Source organism: Pseudonaja textilis, chromosome 5 (genome assembly GCF_049901715.1).
Source record: "Pseudonaja textilis isolate UNSWEBS1 chromosome 5, rPseTex1.2, whole genome shotgun sequence".
In the NCBI taxonomy this organism is placed as follows: Eukaryota; Metazoa; Chordata; class Lepidosauria; order Squamata; family Elapidae; genus Pseudonaja; species Pseudonaja textilis.
This window is the reverse complement of record NC_141994.1, coordinates 64859651-64876099: the sequence shown is the minus strand read 5'-3', so window position 1 is coordinate 64876099 and position 16449 is coordinate 64859651.

Here is a 16449-nt window from a genome sequence, read left to right as displayed (position 1 = left end):
GGGAGGCCACACCAGAGCATTCTGTAACACGCTTTATTCAAGGGGAATAAAGGGGGCTGTCGCGTCTGCAGCTAACAGCAGACTAGCTAGCGAACAGCAACTGGCTCGACCTAGCAGCCGGCTTTTATAGCCGGCTGTCGAAGGGAGCCAGCCAATGGGGGTTGCGAACGCCCCCACCGGATGGACGGACCAGATGGAGAACTTGTGTTAGTCCCGGGGACATAACAGTTTCCTCACTCTTGGCTGAACTCATGGACTCATGGTAACTGTTACCGCTACAAGATGGGAGAAAAGGGACAAGGAGATAACCAACTTTTTACCTACAAGACAGATATGCAAAGGATTGGACATTAAGAAGAACTTCATCACAAATGTGAGTTATGAGGATACCTGATGAACCAATAATAAAGACTTTGTATGAATGTTTTGTTCAATTTATCTATCTGCATCTGTACAGAAGAGAAAATCTACCACTGTACAGAATACAGAACAGTGTCCAGTCAGCAATGACCAAACGATTCACAGAGTCTGTGTTTGTGTTGCCTGAAACAGCTGTTAGCAATAAACCAAGAACTCTCTTTGCCAAACATTGTTAATGTACTCCACTTTAGAGCTTCCTACTCCAGATTCTTCCATTTCTTCAGCCTCTGTATTTCCATCACCTTTAAATAGGACTGTATTCTTGCTTGAAGTTGCATTAAGTAGCTTCTCATGTATTCCAAAATGGCATCAGTAATAAGTGTACACACTTCTTCAAAATGTATCTGTTGATTCTAAGAGGTATGGCCCTGGCACATTTTAGTGATGTCCCTTTTATACGTCATCATCCTTCATTCCTTCCTGAATAACTATCAGGTAGTTTATGAGTGTGCTTGTCTATGTATACAAAAAGGTATATTCTAATAGAAGAGAATATGCTATATGTAGCTCAGGGTTGAACTGTGCAGTCCTTGGTACTGGGTAGGGTTGATTGTTTACAGATGCATTATTACCCGGCTAGGTAATAATCCATTTGAATAAATTTTGCTTCCTTTATATATAATAGTTTGCCCTGCCAACTTTGCTAGGAGTGTGGTTTTCTCCTTAAATATAGTACCGCTTTTCACTAATTATATGTCTGGAATCAATCATTGCTTATCTGAATGTAAAATGGGGAAGATGTGTTCTGGACCTTGTTTTATCTTCTTAGTTTTTTTTTAATTGTCTCTTTTGAAAAAGTAAATATGATATATTTGGTAAATCTGGACTCCCTAAATATATATAATTAAGATTACATAAATAAAACAATAAAATATGAGAAAGCAGCCATAGCTCACTCTTCAGCATTGCAACATTATAAGTGGCTCTTTGTTTTGCAAATGTAGTCAAATGAACTATAATAATAACAATAATTAATAACAACAACAATAATAATAATGATAAAATTTCTGGGTTTTTTTCTGAGATGTTCCTTTGTTCACAAGCATTATTCTCACCATTTCCCACCTAAAAAAAATCAACATACCATACCATTATTTAAAACGGCCCACTCTGTCCACACAAAACTAGTCCTAATTTTCCTGTTTAGTGCACTTTATATCTACTTTTAGGCAGTTTTAGGCTTTTGTTCTTGGCTGCTTCCTGCATTCCAAATCTGAACTGTGTGTTCTTCTGAAACCAGAAAATCACCATTCAGTAGTGCCATCATCTCTTATCATCTGCTTTTTTCAAACTTTAGAAAGGGTATTAAAGGAGTGATAAGAACCCCCTGCACATTTATAATACATTTATTCAGATAGATGCTGTTTTCCATAGACGTCCTCTGAATAAATGCAGACATCTTCCTACATCCAATCAAATAACTTCCACGGCTGTTTTCTTTGACAGAGATGTATGTTGGGATTGATCAATGGGCCATGCAAAAACAAATAGATTAACATATTCGAATTACCTTTCTTGTTACTTTTCCCAAAGAGGAATCCATGGCAGTCAATAGGAAGCAGAAGGAAATAAATTAGAAGGTTTCGATGGCTGCAGTCAGAAACCCAGTTGTGGAAGGAAAGGGAAGAAATGCATTTTTGTAGGGCTTGTGTGACAGGTGACTCTAAATCAGGGGTGTCAAACTCAAGGCCTCGCGGGCCACCGGATCCAGCCTGCAGGGTGCTTAGATCTGACCCACAGGGCTACCCTGGAAACAGCAAAGGACCGGCCGGCAGTGCCTTTGCCAGTGAAAACAAACTAAAAACAAAACAAAAGGAGAAACGTTTCCCCCTTTGCATTTGAACATGCAAGATAGGACAGGAAAGGAGAAAGGGAAAGAGGAAAGACAAAGAAAAATATGGGGAGATGGCAAGAGAGCAAGGAAGGAAAAAGAAAGAAAGAGGGGAAGGAAGAAAAAAGGAGAAGGAAAAGGGAAGGAAAAAGAAGAGAAGGAAGGAAGGAGATTATAATGAGAGTGAGGGAGGGTCTGAGGGAAGTCCTGCCTTGGCACATGAGTGATGTTTAGCTGGCCACGCCTACCCCAGCCCCCCCAAGGTCAAACACAACCCTGACGCGGCCCTTAATAAAATCGAGTTTGACACCCCTGCTGTAGACCTAGGTTAGATCCATTTTACAAAACAGAATAGAATATATAATATATAATAGAATTTCAGGATTGCTTTCTCTGAAGTAGGCCCTGCTGCATTTAGGTTTGGAGGTTTGGAAAGCACTTCGGTGAGGTTTGGAAAGCACTTCGTGATCCACACTTAGACTAGATGACCTCCAAGGTCCCTTCCAACTCTGTTATTCTGTTGACTGGGGAACCGTGAGCATCCCAGATCTAGCCAAATCCAAAACATTTGATTCTCTGCCCAAGTAGGGATTGACATTTAAGGAATTTTTTTTTTTAATCAAGCAGCTGTTTTTTAGCCTCTGCTTTAACACCTTTAGTGAAGGCAAACCCAATCTTCCTCTCAAAAATTGGTTCACTGCAGAGCCGCTCTTCCTTTTAGGAACTTTTAACATTCAATCAAAAATTTGTCTTTTTGCAGTTTAGGATTGTTAACAGTGTTGTCACCTATCTTTTCTGAAGCTTGAACCTAATCCAAGTCTCTGGGCTATAAAAGTCCTCTTTTTACTCCATTTCTCCGAATGTTTTCTAAAGTGTTGGTACAATGGCCACAGTACCCAAAAGTACCCCAAAGTGGGCTTGATCAACTTCTTCCCTTGATTTGGACACTAGCCTTCCATTGGTCAATATAAGATTTGAATTAAGGTGACTAATTGCGGTGATCATAAAGTGAAGAAGTTTAAGGTGTTGCCTTTTGCTTATAAAGATATTGGAACATCCAACTGTTGGAATGATACCTTTGTCATAAAGAAGGATCCCAGTGACACCAAGTAAGGTGGGAAATCTAAAACTGCAAACTCCATTTCTCTACCCACTTCTACAACGGGTGCCATCCTGCACAGATTTAGGCAGGATTAAAAATGATTGCTGCAATGGTTGTCTCCTTCTGTATGCCGGGAGAAAAGAAAACCTCAGATATAATACTCTCTGTACTCATTCACAGATTTTGCTAACCTACTGACCTAGTTTACACAATACATTCAAACATAACATGGGTAGGTCTAATACAAATTCAGATGAAGGATTATGGTTGAGATACGTCCTAACTACATTTTGTGTTGTGGCTTGCCTGTTTATTCCCATCCCCTTATGCAGGTATGTGTATTTAATTATTCCTGCTTTAGACTTCCAGCCAAAGAAGAGAGATAGGAAGGGCAGTAGAATGGAACCATTCAGGCCGTTGCATCTTTACTACACTTAGCTGTATTTCCTCCTCCTGTGCCTATGCAGGAATAACACAGGAGAAAGAAAAGGATGGGAGGAATCTAAGCTTTCTAACACTCCATCTAGAATGGCCAATTGAGCCTTGAAGGAAGAAAGAGAAGGAAGGAAGGAAGGAAGGAAGGAAGGAAGGAAGGAAGGGAAGGAAGGAAGGAAGGAGGAAGGAAGCAAAGGAAGAAAGGAAAGAAAGGAATGTAAAGAAGGAAAGGAAGGAAGGGAAGGAAGGAAGGGAAGGAAGGAAAGAAGGAAAGGAAGGAAAGTAAAGAAGGAAGGGAAGGGAAGGAAGAAAGGAAGGAAAGGAAGGGAAGGAAGGGAAGGAAGAAAGGAAGGGAAGGGAAGGAAGAAAGGAAGGGAAGGAAGGGAAGGGAAGGAAGGAAGGTTGGATCAGGCCTAACATATCCATCATTAGTGTTAGAGCTGGTTTAGTATGTTATGCAAGCACACTCACTGTAGTTTGTTTGGGTTTGATTTAGTTGTACTTGGTGAATTTTGCTGGCTCTAAATTATTCAACAAACTCTAGCTAGCCAAATTTTATCCTGTGATTTGTAAGAATGAAGAAGAGAGTTCTCTACTCTTGCTCGAAGCCTGTTTCATGTCTTATCTTCTCTTTAATGGATAACTATGTGTGCATCTATTACATATAAGGAATTGTGCCTTCTGCAGCCTCAAAAATCCGCTGAAAATGAGTAATTGGAAAGGTCAAAGAAGGGGTCGTGTGAAAAGGGAATCGAGGGGAAAGAAAAAGGAAACATACGGTGGGAATGTGTAATGACAGTGGCTGCACTCTGAACAGAAAACTAATCAGAAAAGTAGACTCTGTAGACATTGGCGCTCCACCTTGCAAGTTAAACAGGTCTGGGCATGGACATTACCTGGAGGGGAGCATGACTGGACAGCTTTTGTTTGTGAAAAGATGTGTTTATTAGCTGTGATAATGTAAGGTCTTTTTGTGGTGTAAGGTTTTGTGTGTGTGCGCGTGTTACTCCTAAATAGATGTTTTCAGCATGATCATCACAACATATTCTTGTTCCCATCCTAGATTTCTATGAGCCTGAATGAACGTATGCTCACTATTGTACTAAGGTGCTATTTACCTTTCTTGTGTAGGTAAGTAGAAAATAACGCTACCACAAGATTTACAGGAGCTGTGCTGGCACTGGTTAGAATGCAACATTACAGATTGCCTCTGCTTACTGCCAGTAGTTCAATCCTGACTGGTTGTGTTATGTCCCTGGAACTTAAAGAAGTTCCCACCCAGGTCCGTTCGCGCTGCGGGGGCGGTTGCCCCCTCTCATTGGCTGGTTCTCCCCAGCAGCCAGCTATAAAAGCAGGCTGCGGGGTCCAACCAGTCGCTGATCGCTGCGAGCCAGTTCCAGGCTTGGCAAGCACGTTCAGTCCTTTATTATCCTAATAAAGTATTTGTTACACCCATGCCCTGGTTCAGCCTCTCATTATCCGAACTTAACACTGGCGACGAGGATGGGATGGCTACCAGAGGCACAATGCAACCGCTGAATCACTAACCGCTGATCCACAGCCAGAGAGAACGATCAGCAGGCAATAAGAGCGAACGCTGATCCGCAGCTAGAGAGAATGATCAGCAGGCAACAAGAGCGAACGCTGATCCGCAGCCAGAGAGAACGGTCAGCAAACAGCGAGAGTGAGAAGCGTCTGTAGCCGCTAGTTAGCCAAGCTACAGGGAAAGTGAAGCGCTGCGAGCCGCAGCCGCTCGTTTCTTTAGGTAGCGAAATTCAAATGGCTGTCATTTGAATTTCCGCCCAAGAGTACAGCGGTGCTGTATTTCAAAGTCACTGGCGCCACGCAGGCGCGAATTTCAAAACGCTGCCAACGGCCGTTGCAGCCTAACCTCGTGTTAATCCAGAGAGAGGAGAGAGTTGTGAAAACCTCCCCAGAGCTGAAATCACTAGCCTGCCTTAGGCACAAAAAACCTTCCTGCTGCTGCCCCAGAGATTTTCTCAACAGATTATCCAACGAGATTCTCATCATGAACTCCAACCCAGTTTTCCCATCGTTCAAGCCGGATGAGGAGAAGTGGGAGTCATACAAGAATTGTTTTAACCACTACATCGACGCCATAGGGCTGGCTGATGCAGGGGAGCACCGGAAAAAATCATATTTCCTGATCTACTGTGGAGCCATCGTCTTTGATACTGCCACAGCACTCGTGGCTCCACGTGAGTTAAAAAACGTTCCCTGGACAGAACTGTTAGAAATCCTTACTAACCACTATTCTCCTAGACCCTCACAGATTGCCAGGCGGTTCACCTTCCGAATGAGGAAGCAATCAGACAAAGAGACCATCAACCAGTACATGGCTGCCCTCAGGACTGCAGCTCTCCATTGTGGGTTTGGGACCTACCTGGAGGACATGCTCCTCGATCAGCTAGTCTGTGGAGTCAAGGATCTTCACCTCCAAAGGCGCCTACTCGCTAGGAAGGACCTCAACCTCGCGCAAGCCGTCGAGGAAGCCCTGGCAGCAGAGCTGGCAGCACACTCAGCCACCGAAATCCAAGGTCCTGCTTCCAAGCAAAGTGCAGTTTCAGTCCACTCTGAAGAGGTGGTCATCGAAGAGGGCCCCAGCGAGGCGGCCGACATCCACCGCCTCGCCCACGCCAGACACCCGCAGGTAGGAGCCAAGCAAGAAAGCGTCAGTCCACCCAAGCACATCACCCTGTGCCTATCCTGTGGTGGATCTCACCTGAGGACCACCTGCAAATTCAAGGGAGCCACCTGCAACATTTGCCACAGAAAGGGGCACATCGCTAGAGTCTGTCAAGCCGCTCACAACTCGGCACAAAGGCACCCTTCCTTTTCACATTCTGGACCCCAAAGGCAAGTATTGAACTGTCGCACTTCGCCACCATGCTAAGCACGCTTGCCATGCCATTAGTAAAATCTCTCTCTCCGTTTTGTTAGAAGGTAAACCTTGTCGCATGGAGGTTGACACGGGGTCAGCGCTCTCAATTATCTCTTGGAGCACCCTCAAGAGACTACAGCTCAATCTATCCAGAAACCGGCTCCAGAAGTGCCAGTTTAGCCTGAAGGACTACCAGGGGAAGGACATTCCTGTAATCGGCAGAGGCAAGTTTCTTGTTAATTTTAAAACTTTCAAAGGCCACCTACCTCTAGTGGTAGTTAACGGCAACCTCCCACACTCTTGGGGCTTGATTGGTTCCCCATCTCGGCCTAGGGTTAACAGGAGTCCATGCTGTCTCAACCTCTGACACTGACTCCTTATTCGCTGACTACTCAGACGTTTTCAGCAATGAACTGGGGTGTTATAACGGTACCCCTATCTCATTCTCAGTCGACCCCCAAGCAGTCCCAATCAGGCTAAAACCTCGTAGAGTCCCATTCGCTATTCGGCCTAAATTAGATGTGGAACTGGATAAATTATTAAAACAAGGGGTCATTGAGCCAACAGATTTCGCCAAATGGGAGACGCCCATTGTCACTCCCCTCAAAAAAGACGGTAGCCTGAGAATTTGCTCGGACTACAAAACCACAATTAATAAGTTTTTACAAGTTAGCGCTTACCCAGTGCCCGTCATTCAGCATTTATTACACACTTTTGAACCTGGCAGCATTTTTGCCAAATTGGACATGTCTCAAGCGTATCAACAGTTCCTGTTGACAACCAAACAGCGGAACTCCAGACCATTGTCACTCACAGGGGTGCTTTCGGTGCAAGCATCTCCAATTTGGCGTAAGTGTTGCCCCAGGCATTTTCAATCCCTCATGGAGCGGATTTTGCAGGGCCTCCTGGTGTAGTACCCTACTTCGACGACATCTTAGTCTCGGCCAGGGACAGACCCCAACTCTTCCAGAGAGTTCGAGCAGTGTTAGAGAGGTTCAGACAGCATGGCCTCAAATTAAAAAAGAAAAATGTGCCATTGCCACTAGACAGGTGGACTTTCTGGGTTATAAAATTGACGCCTCAGGCATTCACCCCCTGGAGTCCAAGGTTAAGGCAATTCACGAGGCACCCACTCCAACCTCCAAAGCGGAACTGCAGGCCTTCTTGGGGCTATTGAATTTTTACGCGTCGTTCCTGCCCCATAAAGCATCTGTGGCGGAACCCCTGCACAGACTTTTGGACAAAAACTCGCCTTGGCATTGGGGACACAAGGAAGACTCCGCTTTTCGCGCAGTCAAATCACTACTCACGTCGGAGGCAGTCCTCATTCAGTTTGACCCCAACCTTCCATTAGTGCTAGCAGCGGACGCATCACCTTTCGGAATTGGGGCAGTGTTAAGCCACAGGCTCCCCAATGGCTCCGAAGCCGCCATCGCTTTTTTTTCCAGGACGCTCTCTGCAACAGAGCGCAATTATAGCCAAATCGATAAGGAAGCTTTAGCAGCTGTCGCAGCTGTGAAGAAATTCCATGAATTTCTTTTTGGCCACTTTTTCGAGCTGGTCACGGATCATAAGCCTCTCCCGGGTCTACTAGCAGGTGACAAACAGACCCCTCAAGTCCTGTCTCCTAGAATGACGAGGTGGACTCTTTTCCTAGCGGCATACTCGTATAGACTCATACACCGTCCAGGTAAAACATTGTCCCACGCAGACGCCCTCAGCCGCTGCCCCCTGCCTGCTCCTGCCGAGGATCCTGCCCCGGTCCATGCTATCTTTGAGGTCACCCAACTGGACCTCCCCATCACTGCCCTTGACATTGCCACCAAATCCAAGGCAGACAAAACGATCGCCCAGGTACTGGACTGGGTGAGGAGGGGGTGGCCGGGCAGTGATGTTGAAACCAAATTCACGCCTTTTAAGACCCGCCTACAGGAGTTATCCAGTTTGCAGGGCTGTTTGCTGTGGGGCACACGAGTGGTCATCCCGACCTCACTGCGTACCCGAGTCTTGGAGGCGTTGCATGAGGGCCACCCTGGCATCGTCAGGATGAAGGCATTAGCACGCAGCTACGTATGGTGGCCCGGCCTCGACGATGACATCATCAGATGGGTAAGCTCCTGCCATCCCTGCCAGGAATCCCGTCCATCCCCTCCAATCGCCTCCCCCACCAAGTGGGAAAGTGCCAACGCACCCTGGTCCAGGATTCACATCGACCTCGCGGGTCCGATGCACGGCAAAATGTTCCTGGTGGTCGTGGACTCTTACTCTAAATGGATTGACGTGGCACAACTGTCCACAACCACCACGCAAGCGGTCACCAAGGTATTAACTCGCCTATTCGTAACGCACGGGCTACCAGACTCAATTGTTTCTGACAATGGCCCCCAATTCGCATCGGCTGAGTTCAGTCACTTCGCTGCCAATCTGGGCATCCGCCACATCTTCACGGCTCCCTTTCATCCTGCCAGTAACGGATTGGCAGAAAGAGCCGTTAGGACCACTAAAGAAGCTCTAGCTAGGTTCAGCAAGGAAGACTGGCACCACAGACTCTCCCGTTTCTTGCTGAGCCAGCACTCAACCCCGTGCACAGTCACTAATAAGTCCCCGGCTGAACTCCTGATGGGTAGACACCTGCGGACTGTATTGGACAGGCTTCACCCACATTACTGCCCTGACTCCCCCCTCGCTTCCACATCGGGGGTTAGGCATTTTGTCTTACAGGAACCCGTGTTCGCGAGGAACTTCGCTGGAGACCCTCTGTGGATCCCAGGCGAGATCGTGGCCATCACCGGACCCAGGTCGTATCGAGTCAGACTGGAGGATGGTCGAATCTGGAGAAGGCACCTGGATCAGCTGAGGAAGCACCAAGGCACTCACGTTAGCAGTGACTCTTGGTTGCAGACCGGGGCGAGGCTACAGCATCAACCCCACATCAGCACCAATTCCGGGGACCAGTTCACGCCTGCAGCCGAGTCGGGGAGCCTGAACACGAACCGTGACCACCAGATGGCTGACCAGTCCGGACCAGTCAATGGGAGCACATCCCCAGTGACCAGCCCTACGAGTCCCGAACCGGCACTGACCGAAGAACGCGTTCGTGACACCCCACCGGTCCAACCTTCCCTTGCAGACTCTGAACTACCAGACAACTCCCCAGAGTTGCGCCGTTCTGGGCGCCAGCACAAGCCTCCTGCATACCTTAAAGACTATGTGTGTTCGCATCTGGGGGGAAGGGGTGTTATGTCCCTGGAACTTAAAGAAGTTCCCACCCAGGTCCGTTCGCGCTGCGGGGGCGGTTGCCCCCTCTCATTGGCTGGTTCTCCCCAGCAGCCAGCTATAAAAGCAGGCTGCGGGGTCCAACCAGTCGCTGATCGCTGCGAGCCAGTTCCAGGCTTGGCAAGCACGTTCAGTCCTTTATTATCCTAATAAAGTATTTGTTGCACCCATGCCCTGGTTCAGCCTCTCATTATCCGAACTTAACAGGTTGACTCAACCTTCTATCCTTCCGAGGTCAGTAAAATGAGCATCCAGATTGTTGGGGGCAATATGCTGGCATAGATACACCACGTAAAGCAGGGGTCGCCAACCTTTTGGACCTCAGGAATCACCAAACTCATAATTTTAAATCCCGCGGACCAGAGACCTTGGGGAAATCCCCCCAAAAAAATCTGCAGGAAAATTCCCCACCCTGTTTTCCTACTGATCAATCATTCTTTATTTGGGATTGCAGGATACCATTTCCAGCTCTTTCAGGGGAAGAGAGGGAGACTTTTGGCTTCATGTAAGGAAAGCAGCAGAAGCCTTTCTTTCTCTCCCCCAAATTCCACCAGAAATGAATCTTTGTGAGACTTGTTGTGCCGTCACAGCCTCTTGGAGCAGGATGCCTCGCAGGGTCCCAAAAATTAATTTCTGGCAGAGTTTGGGGGAGAGAAAGAAAGACTTTGGCTGCTTTCCTTCCGTGCAGCCAAAAGCAGAAGAAAGAAGCAGAAAGAAGCAAACCAAACTCTTAACAGCATGAACTGGGAGAATCAGTTTGGAGTAGTGATTTAGGCACCATGCTAGAAACCAGGAGACCATGTAACTAGATGACCTTGAGCCAAACAGCCCTAAGAAGAAGGCAGAAAGAGCAAACCACTTCCCAAATCTTTCCAAGAAGACTGGGTTTGTTCAGGCAGATGTCAGGAGTCAACACTGACTGGAAGACACAAGTTGTATATACATAATATGTTTCCTGGGTTCATTTATTCTATACATTCTTTTTCTTGCATTCTACCCAATTGTACCATTTATCCCAGATCAGGTAGTACTCGGAATCACCCTTCCCATTTAATTTGAGCATGAGCCTCTCCATTTCAGCACATTCATAAATTTTTTGAATAATAATGTGTATCGGTGGTATGTTGGGCCTTTTCCAATATTGCGCCAAAGAATCCACTCTGTGTCTTACTCAACTCAACTGGACCTGCCTGGTTGCTGTCCAATTAAGAACAAATCCAAATGACTATTCCCGATAATGGCCCTTAGCAACAACCAACCACTAATTCAGGGGCTTCAATCTTGACCGCTTTAAGACTTGTGGACTTCAACTCCCAGAATTCCTCCTCCAGTCATGTTAGCTCAGGAATTCTGGGAGTTGAAATCGACAAGTCTTAAACTTGCCAAGTTTGAGGACCCTTGCACTAGTTGATTATTTGCAGATATGTGAAGACCCACAAAACAGTTCTTGCCGCCATAATATAATCCCTAATGTGGACTCGTATATGTTTTCAATCAGATTCACTCTTCATTCTTCTCTCAATAAAACTTTGGGTACTTTTAACATCTCACCTTCTCAGAAATGAAGCTGAAAAGGATCAATAAACAGGAGCAGACTGCTTTAGTTCAGGGGTCTCCAAACTTAGTAACTTTTAAGTTTTGTGGGCTTCAACTTCCAGAATTCCTCAGCCAATTTTGCGAGTTGAAGTGTACAAGTTTTAAATTTGCCAAGTTGGGAGTTCCTTGCTTTAAGATCAAGCATCTTTATCACACCCCTGTCTCAAGTGGCCATTCGCAACAGATCCCCAGGAAAAATCCCATTCATTTATCACATAATTTATATACGCCTTTCTTTTCTCTCCTCTGCTTTGGCAGGACTCTCCTAAGTCCTAGTTTAGGAAAACCACACTGGTTCTGGAGGTCTCTCACTGCCTTTTAAATTTTTTGTTGGCACAGATCTTTTTGCCCCTTCCCACACATAGTAGTCACTTTGTCTTCCATGTTTTACTGCTTTATATAATGTATTTAGCCACCTCTGAAGCTAATCCAGAGGTAAAGGATTTCCTCGTTGGTCTGGTGCAAGAAAAGAACAACCTATTGGCCTTGGTTTACTGAATACTAGCTGTTTTGTCCAATATCTTAACCATCTTCGTTCTGGATCATTGCTATGTTCTGTTTCAAAGCTTTTTATTTTACATTTTTCAGTTAAAAAAGAGAATGTACACCATAGATCAAAATCATTGTGAGCTGGAGAGTAGAAGGCTGAGACTCATTTCATTTATTCTCTGCTTTGTCCTGTCACATCTATGTCTAAAGGCTGGAAGAAAGAATTAATTGCATATTAACTCTTACAGGACCACATAACATATGTTTAAGGTGGGAAATTACTGTATTTTAGGAACCTTTGTTTCAGATTGATTTCATACAACACATTTATTAAATTAATCCATTTGGGGGGATGAGGGTAACCACATAACCAGATATGCTAAACGTATACAACACAATTAGGCACAGACACTGGTGGATTAAGCACTGACAAATCTTGGTGCCTCCCACCTTTGTACATACTCTACAAATAAAGCCAATCTTAGGCTACATAAAGGTTTTTGTGGGGTGCCCCCTTTGGGCCTGGTGCCCTAAGCACGTGCAAAATCTGCTTAAAGGTTAATACATCACTGGCCACAGCGGAATTAATCTAGAAAAATAATTCTCAACATATTATGTGATGACCTTTATCTGACCTCCTTGTGTTCTCTATGAACACATTTATAGTGCTCCTGTAGTAGTAGTAGACCTTGACTTATGACTGGTTGCTTAGCAACCATTCAAGGTTAGGATGGAGGACTCCCCTCCCAAAGACACTTATGATCCAGTTCTGATGACAGGGTCCCTTCCCTTGGTCACGTGACCACGTGTTGGGTGCTTGGCAACCAGCCCGGCATCTGCTTTCAGATTTTGGCAAAAATGGCCCTTAGTGAACAATGAGTTTGCTTTATGACCACAGCATTTGCTTTAGAGTCATAGCGTTTGCTTAACAGTCATGACATTCATTTTGTGTTTGTGGCATTTGTTTAATAACAACCACAAAAAAGGTAAGGAAAATCGATCTAGTCACATGGTAACCCATTTACAAATGTCCCAACCCATGAACCTAATAGGCAGGCTTCATTATAGTAATAAGTCAAGAACTACCTATGCTATGATTTGAACTAGCTTGGTATATTAGCTAAAATGACATGGTTGAGCATGTCATATAAACACACTCTCTGTGTTTAGCTGTAATAATGCCCTGCACAATAGACATATCCAGTCAGAAAAGTTGCAAGACATTCCTCCTTCACTTTCACTATGAATTAAAAAAAAAATTAACCCACCTGTTTTCCCCACATGTTCATTTTCCCACCCCTGATCCTCTGCTATAGAAAGCTAGGTGCATATTATACAGGCACACAAGAATTGCAATAACAGAAAACATACGGTATATATTGGAGTTCTCTGTACTTTGTTTTCTCACAGACATTTCATTACCATCCTAGATAACATCATCAGTTTTGTTATTAACATCAGGAATGTTATCTACCCTGGTGGTAATGAAACATCTGCAGGAAAGCAATCAAGCTCAGAGAAACCAAGAACCTAACAGAGGAATTAATAACAAGCAACAGGAGAGAAAAAATTAAAGCAAATTCATCTCTTGTTTTGGGGCACATTTTAAGGAAGAGAAGCTCTTGGCTAAGTAACAAAATTGGTTTCTGACCCTACAATACTGCTTTATGCTTCTCAGTTCCCACCCAGGCCTTTTCTCATCAGTAAAATTAGAATGGCCTGTTTCCTTTTGCCATTGATACAGTTGGATGCATATTAAAGAAACGGGAAGAAAAACAATTTTTTAAAACACACAAACACACATGAAAGCAGGCATGCAAGAGCAATAAATGTTTTTAAATAAACTGAGCAAAGTATTGAGGTTTGAATGTCCCTACAGGGAATGTTTGTGGCTGGGCAACACAACATTTCACCATCTCCTTTAATAAGGTTTTCCAAGAAAGAGCCTATAGGTACTTTAAGTAGGTAACACAGAAACATCTTGCACTGCCTTTTTTTTAAACTGTAGAGGCAGATAAAAGTTGGAATATGTTGTCTATTAAGACAAGGTTAACCCATAAAGTCCAAGTCGGGTAAAGACTCCATTTTCAAGAACTTCTAAAGGAAATCCACCCACACAAATCCCACAACAGGTAAAACTGGTTAGGTGAATCTACTGTTTTGAAGCCAGACTGTGTGGGGCTCCTGTGCCTTTACTAACTATATAATGGGAAATATAATTTGACCAGCTGCCTTATATAAATGCACCTGCCAACATTCTTTTAATTAACACATCTTAATTGAGTTAGTGCTGTTATATCTAATTTTCCACATGGCAGCCTATTTTTTTTTAAATGGAAGACAGAAAAACATTCTAAACACAGAAATAAAAACAACAGAATAAAAAAAAAGCCCCAGTTACACCAGTCCTATTTGTCCAGCCATGAGGTGGGCATGGTCGGCAACCCCTTGCTTTCAAGGGATATGAGAACTGCAGATAACAAGGCAATAATGCAAAGGGGATGGATTGGGATCAGTCCTGGTTTAACCCAGAAGTTGTCCCTGAGGCCTCAGCAATTTCAAGATGTCCATCTTCAATTCCCAGAATTCTGGCAGAATTCCCCATGCTGCCTTGAGGGCGGGGAGAGGAATTAGGGGCATTGAAGTCCACATATCTTAAAATTGCTGAGGTTGAGAACACAGGCCTGTGCCAGCACTCCAGGCAGAATCTCTTCAGCTCTTATCAAATATACTTGAAACCAACCTGCTACCAAGTGTCTGTGGTGGGGGGGAGGTTTCTAAGGGGTCATTCCTCTCCATTCTCATCAACTGATGAGACTGAGGGGCTGCCACAGAGAGGATGGGGGTCAAGTTATTTTCCAAGGGACCAAAGGCCAGACAAGGAATAATCGATGGAAACTGAACAAGGAGAGATTCAACTTGGAAATAAGGAGAAATTTTCTGACTGTGAGAGTAATCAACCAGTGGAACAACTTGCCTTCGGAAGTAGTGGGAGCTTCGTCACTGGAAGCTTTCAGGAAGACACCGGACTTCCATCTGTCAGAAATTGTTAAGTTTGAGCAATGAGAGGCTGAACCAGAGCATGAGTGCAACAGTACTTTATTTTACAAATAAAGGGCTGACCGTGCTTGCCAAGCCTGGAACTGGCTCGCAGCAATCAGCAGCAGTTGGACCCCGCAGCCTGCTTTTATAGCTGGCTGCTGGGGAGAGCCAACCAATGGGAATGGGGGAATAACGCCCACACAAAGTGAGTGGACCTGAGTGAGAACTCCTTGAGTCCTCAGGACATAACACCCCTTCCCCCCAGATGCGAACACGCATAGTCCTTGAGGTAGATGGGGGTTTGTGTTGGCGCCCGGAGCGGCGCAACTCGGGAACATTGTCTGACTGTTCGGTATCAGTCTGTGACGGTTGAGCTGGCATAGTGTCGCCAACACTCTCTCTGGACTGGGCATCCTCGGAAACCGCCGGGTTGGTTTCTGGGGTCAAGCTCTCGAGGGTTGGATCCGGTTGGTCAACTCTCTGGGCACTGTCGTCCGAGTTTGGGCTGACCGGAACGACCGCTGGCGCAGACTGGTCACTGGGTGCGGTGTGGCTGGGTGGCGGATGAGATGGTTCCCCTTCGACTGGAGACTCTGGATTCTTGTTTGCGAGGTTGCTGAGGCGCCTTCTGAGTTGGTCTATGTGTCTCCTCCAGACGCGACCATCCTCCAGCCTTACTCTATACGATCTCGGCCCGGTGACGCGCGATGACCTCGCCCGGAATCCAAAGTGGGTCCCCAGCGAAATTCCTTGCGAATATCGGCTCCTGTAACATAAAATGTCTAACCCCGAAGTGGAAGCGAGGGAGAGTCAGGCAGTATTGTGGGTGCAGTCTATCTAATACAGTCCTCAGGCGCCGGACCATCAGAAGTTCCGCTGGGGACTTATTGGTGACTGTACAGGGGGTTGAGTGCTGGCTCATCAGGAACCGTGAGAGTTTGTGGTGCCAGTCATCTCTGCCAAACCTAGCGAGGGCCTCTTTGGTGGTCCTGACGGCCCTTTCAGCCAACCCATTACTCGCAGGGTGAAATGGGGCTGTGAAAATGTGGCGAATGCCTAGGTTGGCTGCAAAACGGCTGAATTCTACTGATGCGAACTGTGGGCCATTATCGGAGACCAAGGAGTCGGGTAGTCCATGTGTAACGAACAGGCGCGTTAACACGTTGGTGATTGCTAGTGTGGTGGTCGTGGATAGCTGCGCCACGTCTATCCACTTGGAATAAGCGTCCACGACCACTAGGAACATCTTTCCATGCAGGGGCCGGCCAGATCGATATGGATTCTAGACCAAGGGCGCTGGCGCTCTCCCATCTGGTAGGGGTGGCGATGGGGGAGCAGGACGGGATTCCTGGCAAA